At 39.0% G+C, this 13,864-nt stretch overlaps 1 protein-coding gene across 1 annotated transcript in view; it reads right to left on the bottom strand.

Annotated features, from left to right (window-relative positions):
- MALRD1 (MAM and LDL receptor class A domain containing 1) overlaps positions 1–13,864 on the bottom strand; it is an 800,662-nt gene that overhangs the window by 605,441 nt on the left and 181,357 nt on the right. The window lies entirely within an intron of this gene.

Below are 13,864 nucleotides of genomic sequence, written 5' to 3'. Positions count from 1 at the left end.
ACTATTCAGCCATATTGATTATAGACTTGCCAAGGTCTGCCTAATTTATTCTGATACTCATGTTATTTCTCTGTTTCTATCACATTACTTGGAAGATTCAATTGTTCCTACAGATTATTTAACACTAAAACATGAAAAGTAGCTATTTCTAAAAATTTTGTCTTGATTTTTTTAATATTTTTATTTAGTTCTGAGAGAGAGAGAGTGTGTGAGCAGGGGAGGGTCAGAGAGAGAGGGAGATACAGAATCCAAAGCAGGTTCCAGGCTCTGAGCTAGCTGTCAGCACAGAGCCCGACGGGGGGCTCGAACCCATAACAGTGAGATCATGACCTGAGCCGAAGACGGACACTTAACCGACCAAACCACCCAGCTGCCCCTAAACATTTTTAATGCTTGAAAAACCCAGATTATTATAGTTAGTGTAATGTTCACCAGCAATTCTGTAGAGCTTAATATTTTCCAAAGCACTGTATGCATTGTGTAATTTGTGCAGGGCAGAATAATTTGACCTCCTTTTCAGGTAAATATGTAAGAACAGTTCATTTTCACAAAACCATAAAAAATGAAAGGGAAGGACTGGGAAGTTAGAATAACAGTGTCAAATTATAGCTGATATTTAGCAGATACCTTATGTCATACATAGACCCTGAACTAAGTGCTTTATATAGATCCAGCTTTCACGATAGCCCAATGAGGAAAGTGTTATTGCTGTAGTTGTTTTAAAGAAGAAAAAAGCAAAGTTCAGGGAAGTTATTAACTGAACCATGGTCATACGGTTAGGAAGATATAAGATGGACTGAAACCCAAATATTTTCACTCCAAATCTAATATTCTTTCTGCAACTACTGACAATAGCTGTTAATTGTTGTGAGATTGGAAAAAAGATAAACCCAATAGGCATAATCTGGGTTTGTTCAGTGTGAACATTCAGCTATTACTATATATCCTAATGCAAAATGAGGTTTCATGATTTTGCACTGGAATCCTTGGCCACTGGTCATTTTTATCCAAGGACAGAATAATAAACTGCACAGACGTGCCTTTGTAGAAAGACTTAGGAAGAAAGCAGTAAGCTTCGGGAATAGAAGTATAAAGTAAATCACTCAATGAGATTATAAAATTCAAAATCACAAGGGAATTTTAACCTAATGATGAATCATTTTCAATTTTATTTATTTTTGAGAGAGACAGAGAGAGACAGCATGAGCAGGGGAAGGTCAGAGAGAGAGGGAGACACAGAATCCGAAGACAGGCTCCAGGCTCTGAGCTGTCAGCACAGAGCCCGACATGGGGCTCGAACCCACAAACTGTGAGATCATGATCTGAGCTGAAGTCGGATGCTTAACCGACTGAGCCACCCAGGCACCTCAATAATTTTCAATTTTGAAAATGCTTTACCTACACAGGGAGGAAGGTGAGTTGTAATATTATAAACATAAATATTATAAAATTATTTATAAATACTACATATAAATATTATTTCTTAAGTTTCTGTAAAATAATCTGATTTCAAAAACATACCTGCTTTCAATCAGGTTTCCTGACCCAAAATGTGACCAAAAGTCAATGAAAGTGTATAAAAATAAATATCTTTAAAAATAAATACTTTTAAAAGTTGCATCAACTTTATTTTTTTTTTTTACAAATAGTTTATTGTCAAATTAGTTTCCACATAACACCCAGTGCTCATCCCCACAAGAAAAGTTGCATCAACTTTAATAAGGAAGGAGTAACTCCATTTCATTATATCAGGAATCAGAAAAATCAACAAATCACTGCTATATTTAGAATGAAGATCTCCCAAGTAAAGTTTAGAAATCTGCGGTGAAATACAATTAAATGCTGTTCAAGAGCAAAAACGAATCATGATAATTATGACAAGTTAGGGATAAATGCTAAGAATATTTAAGACTCTGTATTTTTAAAAGCCATCTCTGTTTGTAAATACATAATAAATAACCCAGAAATATACACAGATTCCAGTGGTTTCAAAGTATGTTGCCAATTCCAATGTTCTATATTCAAATGTTGCATTTCAATCCCTGGGAAAGCAATGCTTTTGATTCCTATTTCAAACAAACCAACAACAACAACAGAAAAGGACTCAGGAGTTCTTGTTATACAAATATAGAAGGGAAACAAGTGATTGCTGCTGTATAACAGCTATTCCACATAGTTTCTTAGAAAGGGAGCCTTATCAACTACTATCCAGAGAAATACTGATATAGAAATAAATGAATATTCTAATGACAGTAACATTTTACAAACCATTATAGCAATTTGCTAGTTCTCTTAGATAAGGCCCATTAAGGACAACAATTTTAACAGATTATGTTGTTTAAATTCAAAGATGCCTGTTTGATATGCTTTGCTCCTAAATATTTAGATTTCTACACACACTTAAAAATCTCACCTCAGTTGATCAGAGATGTAATAATCAGCTGAAATTGATCTGGTTAGCTGTTAACCAAATATATACTTTACTAGGACAGCTATTGAAAATTACATATGTCTTTTTCTTTTTTTAATGTTTATTTGTATTTGAAAAAGAAAGCACAAGTGGGGGAGGGGCAAAGGGAGGGGAGGAGAGCGGATCTGAAGCAGACTCCCCGCTGAAAGCAGCAAGCCAGATGTGGGGCTTGAACTCATGAACCTCAAGATCACGACCTGAGCTGAAGTTGGATGCTCAACTGATGGTGCCACCCAGGTGCCCCACATATGTCTTTTTCTGTTTTAGAAATATAAGATCCTGGCTACATCTTGAGGTTCAAGGACTATTCACTCTTTTGGAGCATCATTATCAACTTTCTCAATTATTGTCATCACCAGAAACATCATAATTTGCCCAAACAATTGCAATTACCTCTACCACAGGGTTTACTGTGTACCAACTTTGTGCTAGGGGATGGCAGGTTCATAAGCGGATACCTGTACCTGTTGACATAAAGTTTCTAAAAATTATTCGTCCATTTCTATGGCTGTGGGTAAAAAAGCTAAGGACTCTAAAGCAGCTTTAAATTATTTTGAGTAAAATTACCTTTATTGCCTCTATTACTTATTTAAATATAATTATAGGAGCTGCCCCTGAGGAAAGGGTGCTAGGTAATGTTTGGTAACAGACAAACAGGCCCATCACCCTACACTACCACTGTCATGTTGAGAGCTTTTTACTGAGACAGAAGAAGATAAAATAATGCAGGACCTAAGGAACCTTCAGAGGGGAAAAAAATGCAGAATCAATCTGTTTCATATCAGAATCAGTGTTAGAATTTCTTTGATGTTTGGGATTATCCCTACAAGGGGTCATGTGTAAGAAATCAACATGAAAGGTACAAAGCATCAGAGCTGATAATTTCAGTCTCACACAAGGATTTAAAAATTCATAGGAGAGTGCTTGATATTTACATGAAGAAGCTGAAAACTTATGCCCACCCAAAAACCTTCATATGGAGCAGTTTCATTCCTTTTTCCCCAGCAGCTTTATTCCTAATTGCTAAAACCTGAAAGCAACAGAAATGTCCTTCCCAGGTGAATGGATAAATAAACTGTCATGATCTCATGGTTCATGGGTTCAATCCCCACGTGGGGTTCTGTGCTGACAGCTTAGGCCCTGGATGAAGCCTGCTTCGGATTCTATGGCTCCCTCTCTCTCTGTCTCTCCCTTGCTTGTCCTTTGTCTGTCTGTCTGTCTCTCTCTCTCTCTCAAAAATAAACAAACATTAAAAAATATTTAAAAAATAAAAAACGAAAAATGTGCTGTCAAGCCATGAAAGGACATGAAGGAATCTTAAATGCATATTTCTAAGTGAAAGAAACCAATGTGAAAAGGCTCCATGCAGTAGGCTTTCAACTACAGGCCATTCTGAGGGGCATCTGGGTGGCTCAGTGGTTAAGCATTCAACTCTTGAGTTTGGCTCAGTCATGATCTCAACATTTGTGAAATTGAGCCCCACATCAGGCTCTGTGCTGACAGCGTGGAGGCTGCTTGGGATTCTCTCTCTCCTTCCTTCTCTCTCTGCCCCTCCCCCTTCCTCAAAATAAATAAATAAACTATATGACATTTTTCAAAAGGCAAACTGTGAAGACAGTACAAGGAATAGCGATCACCAGAAGTTGGAGGTGTGGGGAGGGCTGACTAGTCACAGCACAGAGTAGTTTTATGGCAGTGCAAATATTCTGTAGGATACCATGCTGACAAATATCTATTCTTCCAACTCTGCATAACATACAACACCTAGTGTGAACCCTAATATAAATTATGGGCTTCGAGTAATTATGTCGCATCGGTGTGGATTCCTCCGTTGTAACAAATGCCCCCACCCTGGTGGGAAATGTTGATAGTCAGGGAGGCAGTGCACATGTCGGGGGCTGGGAGGTACACAGGAAAACTCTGTACTCTTTCTGTGACTCTAAAACTGCTTTGGAAAAAAGTCTTAATAATTAACTAATAGGTGAATGGAAGTACTGTAAAGAAAAACAAAACAAAAATTTTTAGGAGAAAATACATTGTGATATATCATGTAGTTGAACCCCACCTGCTTCTGGTTTTACCCACATCAACAGAAGATTCTCAAATTTTGGGGGGAAAAGGAAACATGGCTAAACATGTAGGTGGTAATTATAAAAAGTAAACCTGAAGCCCCATTGAAGGCCAAACTGTGGTTTACAGAGAGATCTAAACCAGGCAAGACATAACTTCAGTGTAAGATACATCCATTTACAAATGTCACATCTCATCTAATTCTCATGAAATACAGAGAATATATTATTTTCCCCATTTTAGATGAGAAATATACGGCTAAAAGAGAAATAACAGATAATTTCTCAGTGCTCATTATCACAGACACAATTCCAACCCAGACCTGATGTCCAAGCCTGTGCTTTTAAAAAATTATACTGTTTCCTGTGGTTAAAAAAAGGTAATAATAATGATAGCTAACAATTTCAGAACTATTATAGGCCTTGCATTTTGCTACATGTTTTTAATGCAAGATCACATGAAATCTAAACATGTATAATCACAGGACATGCTCTGGAAGTAGACTTTAAACTGTATAATAATAAAGGCATATGTTGTTTTATTATACCTCACAAATACTGCATTTTTTTAATAAACTGAAGGCTTGTGATAACCCTACAATGATCAAGTCCATTGGATCCATTTTTCCAACAGCATTTGCTGTGGAAAATGCTTCACATCTCTGTGTCATGTTCTAGTAATTCTCACAGTATTTCAAACTTATCATTTATCATGATATTTGTTATGGTGATCTGTAATCAGTTATCTTTGGTGTTACTATTTTAATTGTTTTGAAGCGCCAAGCTATGCCTATACAAGATGGCAAACTTAATAAATGCGTGTTTGCTGGCTGCCCCTCTGACCGGCCATCCCCCAATCTCTCTCCCTCTCTTTGGGCCTCCCCATTGCCTGAGACACAAAATATTGAAATGAGGCCAATTAATAACCCCACAAGGGCCTCTAAGTGTTCAAGTAAAAGGAAGAGCCACACGTCTCACTTTAGGTCAGAAGTTAGAAATGATTAAACTTACTGAGGAAGATGTCAAAAGCTGAGATACGCAAAAAAGTTAAGCCTTTTAAGCCAAACTGTTAGCCAAGCTGTGAATGCAAAGAAGTTCTTGAAGGAAATTAAAAGTGCTTCCAGTGGTGAAGCAGCATTACTGCTGATGTGGGGAAAGTCTGAGTGGCCTGGAGAGAAGATCAACCCGGCCACAGCATTCCGGTAAGTCAAAGTCTCATCCACAGCAAGGTCCTAACTCTCTTCAATTTTATGGAGGCTGAGAGAGGTGAGGAAGCTGCAGAAGAGGCTGAAGCTAGCAGATGTTGGTTCATGAGATTAAAGGAAAGAAGCCATTTACTTAATATAAAAGTTCAAGGTGAAGTAAAAGTTGCTGATGTAGAAGCTGCAGCAGGTCGTCCAGAAGATGTCGCTAAGATAATTAATGAAGCTAGCAACAGCGAACAGCGCCTGGGTGGCTCAGTCAATTAAGCTTCCAACTCTTTAAATGTGTTTTTTTTTTTTTTATTTATTTCTAGGAGAGAGAGAGAGAGACAGCGTGAGCAGGGGAGGGTCAAAGAGAGAGGGAGTCACAGACTGAAACAGGCTCCAGGCTCTGAGCTGGCAGTTAGTACAGAGCTTGACGCTGGGCTCGAACCCATGAACCGCGAGATCATGACCCAAGCGAAAGTCGGACGCTCAACCGACTAAGCCACCCAGGCGCCCCTAAGCTTCCAACTCTTAATATGGCCCAGGTTGTGAGAGCAGGATTGGCGAGATCGAGCCACACATCGGGCTCTTTGCCAACAACGCACAGCCTGCTTGGGATTCTCTCTCTTCCTCTCTCCCTGCCTCTCCCCACACTCACTCTCGCTCTCTCAAAATAGATACATTAAAAAAATAAATTAAATAAACAGGAGATGTTCAATGTTGATGAAAAATGCTTATAGTAGAAGAAGATGCCTCAGGACTTTCATAGCTAGAAAAGAGAAGCCAATGCTTGGCTTTAAAGCTTCAAGAACAGGCTGACTCTCTAGTCAGGGGCTAATGCAGCTGGTGACTTTATGTGGAAGGCAACGCTCACTTACCATTCTGAAAATCCTAGTGTCCTTATTAACTATGCTAAATCTACTCTGCCTGTGCTCTATAAATAGAACTACAAAGCCTAGATGACCCTACGACTATTTGTGACATGGTTTCCTGAATATTTTAAGCCTACTGCTGAACCTACTGCTCAGAAATAAAAGATTCCTTTCCAAATATGGCTGCTCTGTGACAATGCCCCGAGTCATCCCAGGGTGCTGATGGACACGTACAATGAGATGAGTGTTGTTTTCATGCCTGCTTATACAACACCCATTCTGCAGCCCGTGGATAAAGCAGTCGTTTCAGCTTTCAAGGCTTATTATTTAAGAAATATATTTCATAAAGCTAGACCTGCCACAGATGATGATTCCTCCGATGGATCTGGGCAAAATAAATTGAAAGCCTTCTAGAAAAGACTGACCATGCTAGACGCCATTAAGAACATCCATGATTCATGAGAAGAGACCAAAATATCAACGTAAACAGGAGTTTGAAAGAAGCTGATTCCAGTCCTCGTGGATGGCTCTGAGGGGTTCAAGACTTGAATGGAGGAAGTGACTGCAGATGGGATGGAAACAGCAGGAGAGCTAGACTTAGAAGTGGAGCCTGAAGATGGGACAGAATTGCTGCAATCTCACAATGAAACTTTAATGGATGAGTAGTTGCTTCTTATGCATGAGGAAAGAAAATGGTTTCTGCAGATGTAACCTACTACCACTCGTGGAGAAGATGCTGTGAGCATTGCTGAAATGACAACTCAAGGTTTAGACTATTACACAAACTTAGATGATAAAGCATCATCAGGGTTTGAGATGACTGATTCCAACTCTGAAAGAGGTTCTACTGCATATAAAATGCTATCAAACAGCATCACATGCAACAGAGAAACTGTCCGTGAAAGGAAGAGCCAATTAATGCAGCAAATTTCACTGCTGTTTCATTTTAACAAATTGTCACAGCCACTCCAGCCTTTAGCAACCACCACATGATCAGTCAGCATCTACACAGAGGCAAGACCTACCAGCAGGAAGACTCCTTGAAAGCTCAGATGGTAGCGATTTTTTTTTCAGCAATAAAGCATTTTTAATTAAGGTGTGTACATTGTTATTTTATTTATTTATTTGTTTGTTTAATTCCTGAGAGAGAGAGAGAGAGACAGTGTGAGCAGGGGAAAGTCAGAGAGAGAGGGAGACACAGAATCTGAAACAGGCTCCAGGCTCCGAGCTGGCTGTCAGCACAGAGCCCAATGCAGGGCTCGATCCCATGAGCCATGAGATCATGACCTGAGCCGAAGTCGGACGCTTAACCAACTGAGCCACCCAGGCACTCCGTACATTGTTATTTTAGACACACTGCTACTGCTCACTTAACAGACTACAGTATAGTATCAACATAACTTTTACATGCACTGGAAAACCAAAGTGTTAATTTGATTTGCTTTATTGTGATACTTGCTTTCCTGCAATGGTGTGGAACTGTACCCACAGCATCTCTGAGGCATCCCTGTAATAACTATCAGTGCATTAGATTAACTCTCCTTGTTTAGGTCTTTTTTTTTTTCTCTCTCAATTTCATGACCCTCCTGAAAGTCACATGATGGAGGACAAAAGTTAATTCAGTATTCCAGTACACTGGCTTAAGTTCACTGAGGTTGTACTTTATTTGATTAAGCTGGAGTTATTATAAACTTTAAATGCATTCATACTACATAGGCTATTTGTGAACATGCTCTTTACTAACAGCATTTCTTTGAGTTTCAGGCTTTTTCTTGCATTCAAATGGTTATATGTTCAGAGTTATGATACTGTTAAAATAATTTAACTGTAGACTTCATCAATAATTAACATTCATTAGTTATTTAAAACATAAAATAGTAAGGAAATATTTATAAAAGTACCATGAAATTAAAAATGTGTCTATATAAATAAACAGAAATAATGAAATAGTTTAAAGAAGAACCACCGTATAAATAACAATAACATTTGGCATTCAAAATTAGTGCATTTGAAATGAAAATGATTAAGTACATGATTCTACACATGGTTTTAAGGGTCCCCTGTAATCTGACCAATAGAGACACTTTTGGGACACAATTCAAGAAAGTTCTTATGTTTCTGTATGTCTTATAAGCTGAGCCATTAACTGCCCCTTTGTTCCAGGCCATCTTTTTAAGGACATTTAAATAGCAAACAGTCGTGAAAAACAGAGGTAGTGACTCTACCTAAAACAGAGGGCAAATTATTATCTTGTATAATATAATAAGGAAAATGTCTTCCCCTAAAACAAAGGTCAGACACATTTGCTTGAATCGCACAATAAAAGATTTGGGTTCCATAAATTCGGGCTTTCTTAGCTGTGATGCAAAACCCAGCTCATATGTACATCCACCTGGGCCCCTCTCTGCTGCTCCTGGGACTCAGGAAGCAAGAGGAGCCAAGGCAAACATGATGCTTATGCTGTGTTATTACCATTAGTAATACACCCTTCATCTCTGACCCAGGGGTCTCACCTGTTCTGCCAGCATCCATGAAAACTGGGGCCGGCTAACTCGTAAGAAGGGTAAAGTGTCAGATCTTTCACATTTGTCAACACACACTGCATTAAATTACAAAAAAAAAAAAAAATATATATATATATATATATATACACACACACACACATATGTATGTGTAAGTATTTTGTGTGTGTGTTTGTGTGTGTGTGTGTGTGTGTGTGTGTTACCTTTACCTTTCATGAAAGTGGAAAAAGGATTCAGAGGGTCAAACCAGTCAACCAGACATGGAAGCAAGAACCCAGATCTTGCCACCAAATCAAGGAACTGAGCTAAAATGTTCTCAGGTGAAACTTCAAAACTGCTTTGAACCAGTGCCTTATTCACCTTCCATTCTCTCCCTCTCCTTTTTGAACTAAAATGTCAGGTGTTATCCTGACGTCTGTCTTACGACTGCATGCTAAGGATGTTTGATGCAGACCAGTTACGTCTTTAATTTCACAGCTCAGGAAATGGAAGGAATGGTGCCCAGGAGTTGCACCACATCTAAACCCGAGTAGATATTTAAGTGATGATTTATAGACTTCCAAACTCACTACATGTAATTGAACATTTAGATTTTTACTGTGGCTCTAATGGTGTGAGATCCTTGGAAGTCCTGGGAGATGGTAAATGCATTTTGCATTTGAGAGGAATCATGGGGACCAGAGATTAAACTGCAGTAAAGCAGAATCATAACGAAGCCCTCATGGTCTCAATCCCCTGCTGTGCTAACTTTATTAGATTATGTTACATGGCTAAGGAGCTTTGCCAACATGACTAAGGTTGCTAATTAGCTGACCTTAAGATGTCTGTGTAAGACGACCTAGTCAATACATCCTTTAGAAGAGAGCATTTTTATCCAAATGATCACAGAAGAATTCAGAGAAACTGCAAGTGTAACGCGTTGCTGGTTGAAAGATGAAGACACACCAAATAAGGAGGAATACAGACAACCTTAAGGAGATGGAAAAGGCCCCATCTGACAGCTGGTGATAAAAGAAAAGACCTCAGTCTTACAAGAAGTTGAATTTTGTCAACGTGAATGAGCCAGAAAGCAGATTTTCCCCACAGCCTCCAGGTAACAGCCAACTTGAACGACACTTCAACTGCAGCCCTGGGAGACCCAAAGTATGGAACCAAGTCCCCCCGTCCGTGACTTCTAACCTGCAGAACTATAGACAAATAAATGAATGTGGGTTTAAGTCACTATGCGTGTGGTAGTTTGTTACAGAAAAATAGAAAACTAATGCACTTAGGAGAGACTGTCAGTTGTTCTCAAAATAATATCCCATTTTCTTTTGGTTTCCATGGTTTCTATTTAAAGAACTCTAATGGTCATTCTTTGACAGGGTTTTATACATTTTTTTCTAGCTGGTTTTAATTTTTACACATTCTTACAGATTTTTGCAGTTTCACTATGATCTGCCCACATGGGTTTTGTTTTTATTTGTTCTTTTCATGTCCATAGGGATTATTAAATTATGGCTTTTTGACAATTTTAGATACTTTCCCTCAACTTTTCATCAACCTCATTTTTTCTTTTTTCTCTTTCTGGAATTCCAATTACATAATATTAGACTATTTTTCTTTTTTTTTTTTTTAAGTAGATTTGACACACAATGTTAAATTGGTTTCAGGTGTGTAACATAGTGATTCAACAGTTTATACATCATACTGTGCTCACCCTTAAGTGTCAGTACCATTTGTCACCACACAATGCAATTACAATACCAGTGACTATGTTCCCTATGCTGTACCTTTCCTCCTTGTAACTTATTCACTCCATAACTGGAAGCCTGTACCTCCCACTCCCCTTCTCCCACTTGGCCCATCTGCCCACCTCTTTCCTCTCTGGCAACCATCAGTTTGTTGTCTGTATTTATGGGCCTGTTTGTGCTTTTTCTGTTTGTTTGTTATTTTGGTTTTGTTTTGTTTTTTTAGATTCCACACATAAGTGAAATGATATGGTATTTGTCTTTCTCTAACTTACCTCACTTTGTGTAACAGCCTCTTGGTCATCTATGTTGTCACAAATAGAAAGATCTCACCCTTTTTTTATGGCTGTGTAATATTCCATTGTTTATTCAATATACATCTTCTTTATCCACTCAGCTATTGATGGGCACTTGGGCTCTGTACCTTGGCTATTGTAAATAATGTTGTGATAAACATTGGGATGCATATATTTTTTTGAATTAGTGTTTTCACTTTCTTTTGGTAAATACCCAGTCCTGGAATTACTGGATTGTATGGTATTTCTATTTTTTAATTTTTTGAAATACCTCCTTACTATTTTCCAAAGTATGGGGAAAAAGTGGTTGCACCAATTTACACTCCCACCAACAGCGCACAAATGTTCTTTTTTCTCCATATCCCTACCAACACTTGTTATTTCTTGTCTTTCTGAAATATCCTAAAGATGCTAATAAAATAATCTTTTAAATAATGTCATTTTAGGGGCTACTGGGTAGCTCATTTAGTTACATGTCCAACTCTTGATTTCAGCTCAGGTCATGATCTTATGATTCGTGAGACTGAGCCCTACATCATGCTTGGGACCAAGCATGCACCATCAGTGCTTGGGACCCTCCCTCTCTCTCTCTCTCTCTCTCTCTCTCCCAAATAAACATTAAAGTAGTAATAGTAGGAAGAGGAGGAGTAATAATAATGTCATTTCAAAGCTTTCATCTCTTGCTAAAATGTTGTTCTGGAAGGATACTGATGCCCCAAATACTAACAGCATAAATAGTGCCTTCTAAAGTGTTATGTGCATGTATGTTCAACTGAAAAAAAAAGTCACGACCAAAACTTAAAGTTGGCTTTTTCTTTGAAACTAAAAACTAAACACATGAATATTCTCATTATAATAGCAACTCAATTTCTTTTGAGCAAGAAAGTTAAATTTTAATTTGTAAGTTGTTCCAGAATTATACTACATGCATAAGCTAGCACACCATCATAATAACTACGTCCCAAAATAGGACACTGGATTATCACTAGGTTTTAAACATTAGCAATAAGAGAACACATGCTCACTAAATCCCCACATAAAAATACTGAGTAGTTTGAAAAATTACAGAAATCAAAAAATTAAAACAAGGGGAATGAGAAGGAAAGGAGGCTACATAAGAAATCTTAGAGCAGAGCTCACATGATCTTTCAGGAAAGAAGTGAATTGAGGCTGGAAAAAATGTAGACTTAGATGGGATCAGTCAAGGAGAAAGAGGCACAACAAGTCTAGAAGGGGCTTCTGATGCCCTATCCACTACTCCCAAGTCATGTCGGGCACAAAAGTCATTGCAGCCCTCTTAAAACCACAGAGCTCAGCCATTCTGTTACTCTTGTAAAGTTTCTATCTACACCCAGAATAGGTTTGTGATTCACATGTTCTTCTCCTCTCAGTTCCCAAATCTACTCTTCTCCCCTTGGTTCCTAACTAGTAAGTCCTCTGTGTCACACGAGACAATGTGCATGCCAAATGTGTACAATTTTTATTTCACTTAGACTCCTCTTGAATATCTCCCTGATGACACAGACTCCCTATTACTTCATAGTTCTAATCTAGTCCAGGCAAGTAAATAAGGACTCAGACAATGTCTGAGTGAACAACAAATAGATTAAATAACTGTATGTTGATGAGTCATATCACAGTCACTTGCAGTTTCTTGTCTTTATTGTAGTCACTCCAACTCCAGGGCTCGGGGGCTACCCAGACATGTGAACACATAAACTCTGACACCGTCATAACAACTTACTATCAAACACATTCTAGGCCTTAAAGTTGGGACTAGATATAAAAGAAACTATAAGCCACTACTGGATCCCCTACTGGCTTGCATTCTGGCAGATGACAGCATTGTTCCTATTCAGTGCTTCCCAACTTGATTCTTCACCTCTTAACAAAATCTTGGTCATCCCACTTCTGCCCTATTAAGTCCATCTAGCAACACATACACACACCCACACATGCATACATATAACCCAAAAAAAATAAATACAGGTTCTTGCTAAGCCTAAAAATTTGAGATGCAGTGACATCACAGGCCATTCCTGACTTCACTTTTCCTCACAAGAAGAACAACTAACAACTACTCATAAACAAGAGAAAATTCTAGAACATGGGTGTGAGGCTTAAACATCCTCTGTACCGCAGAGACCAAGACAGACTGCACTCAATGGGTAAGAGAACTGACTATACACTGACTTTGTCCCTCTCCCAAACAGGAGTGATAGCCCATGGAGAAGTCTTCCCGGAGCCTCCATTCCTCCAATGGGAAAAAAGGACACAGGAGGCCAATCACCCCCTTGCATTGTGGATCACTTCATGACAGCCCCTACCCTACCCTCACCTCATGAGAATTGCAGGGGAAACCGTGGGGCTCTCCCACAGGAATCCAACAGTGACGGTGAAGGCAGGGTAGCTCGTAACAACCAGCACACAGATCCTGGCAGATGGGAGTTCCTGACCGCAGCACCCCAGATGGAGTAGTAATCTAAGTAGTGACCGCAGCCAGCAGCTTTGCTCATCATCACCAGAACCAAGTCAGGGACACACTCGGACCAGAGAGCTCCCTGAAGGGCAGATCTGCCTGATTTGGGTACTCACCCAAGGAGTGTTACCTACCATCGAACCTGGCTTGTCCGTGCCCAAGCGAGGAGTCCTAGCCTCACCTGCAGCGAGAGCATCTCCTGACTCCATCTGGCCAGGGGGTCTGGCAAAAATATTGGA

The sequence above is a fragment of the Hyaena hyaena genome, unplaced genomic scaffold, assembly GCF_003009895.1.
Source record: "Hyaena hyaena isolate Hyena2069 unplaced genomic scaffold, ASM300989v1 scaffold_656, whole genome shotgun sequence".
In the NCBI taxonomy this organism is placed as follows: domain Eukaryota; kingdom Metazoa; phylum Chordata; class Mammalia; order Carnivora; family Hyaenidae; genus Hyaena; species Hyaena hyaena.
Note: the sequence above shows the minus strand (reverse complement) of the source record. Positions and strands in the feature narration are given on the sequence as shown.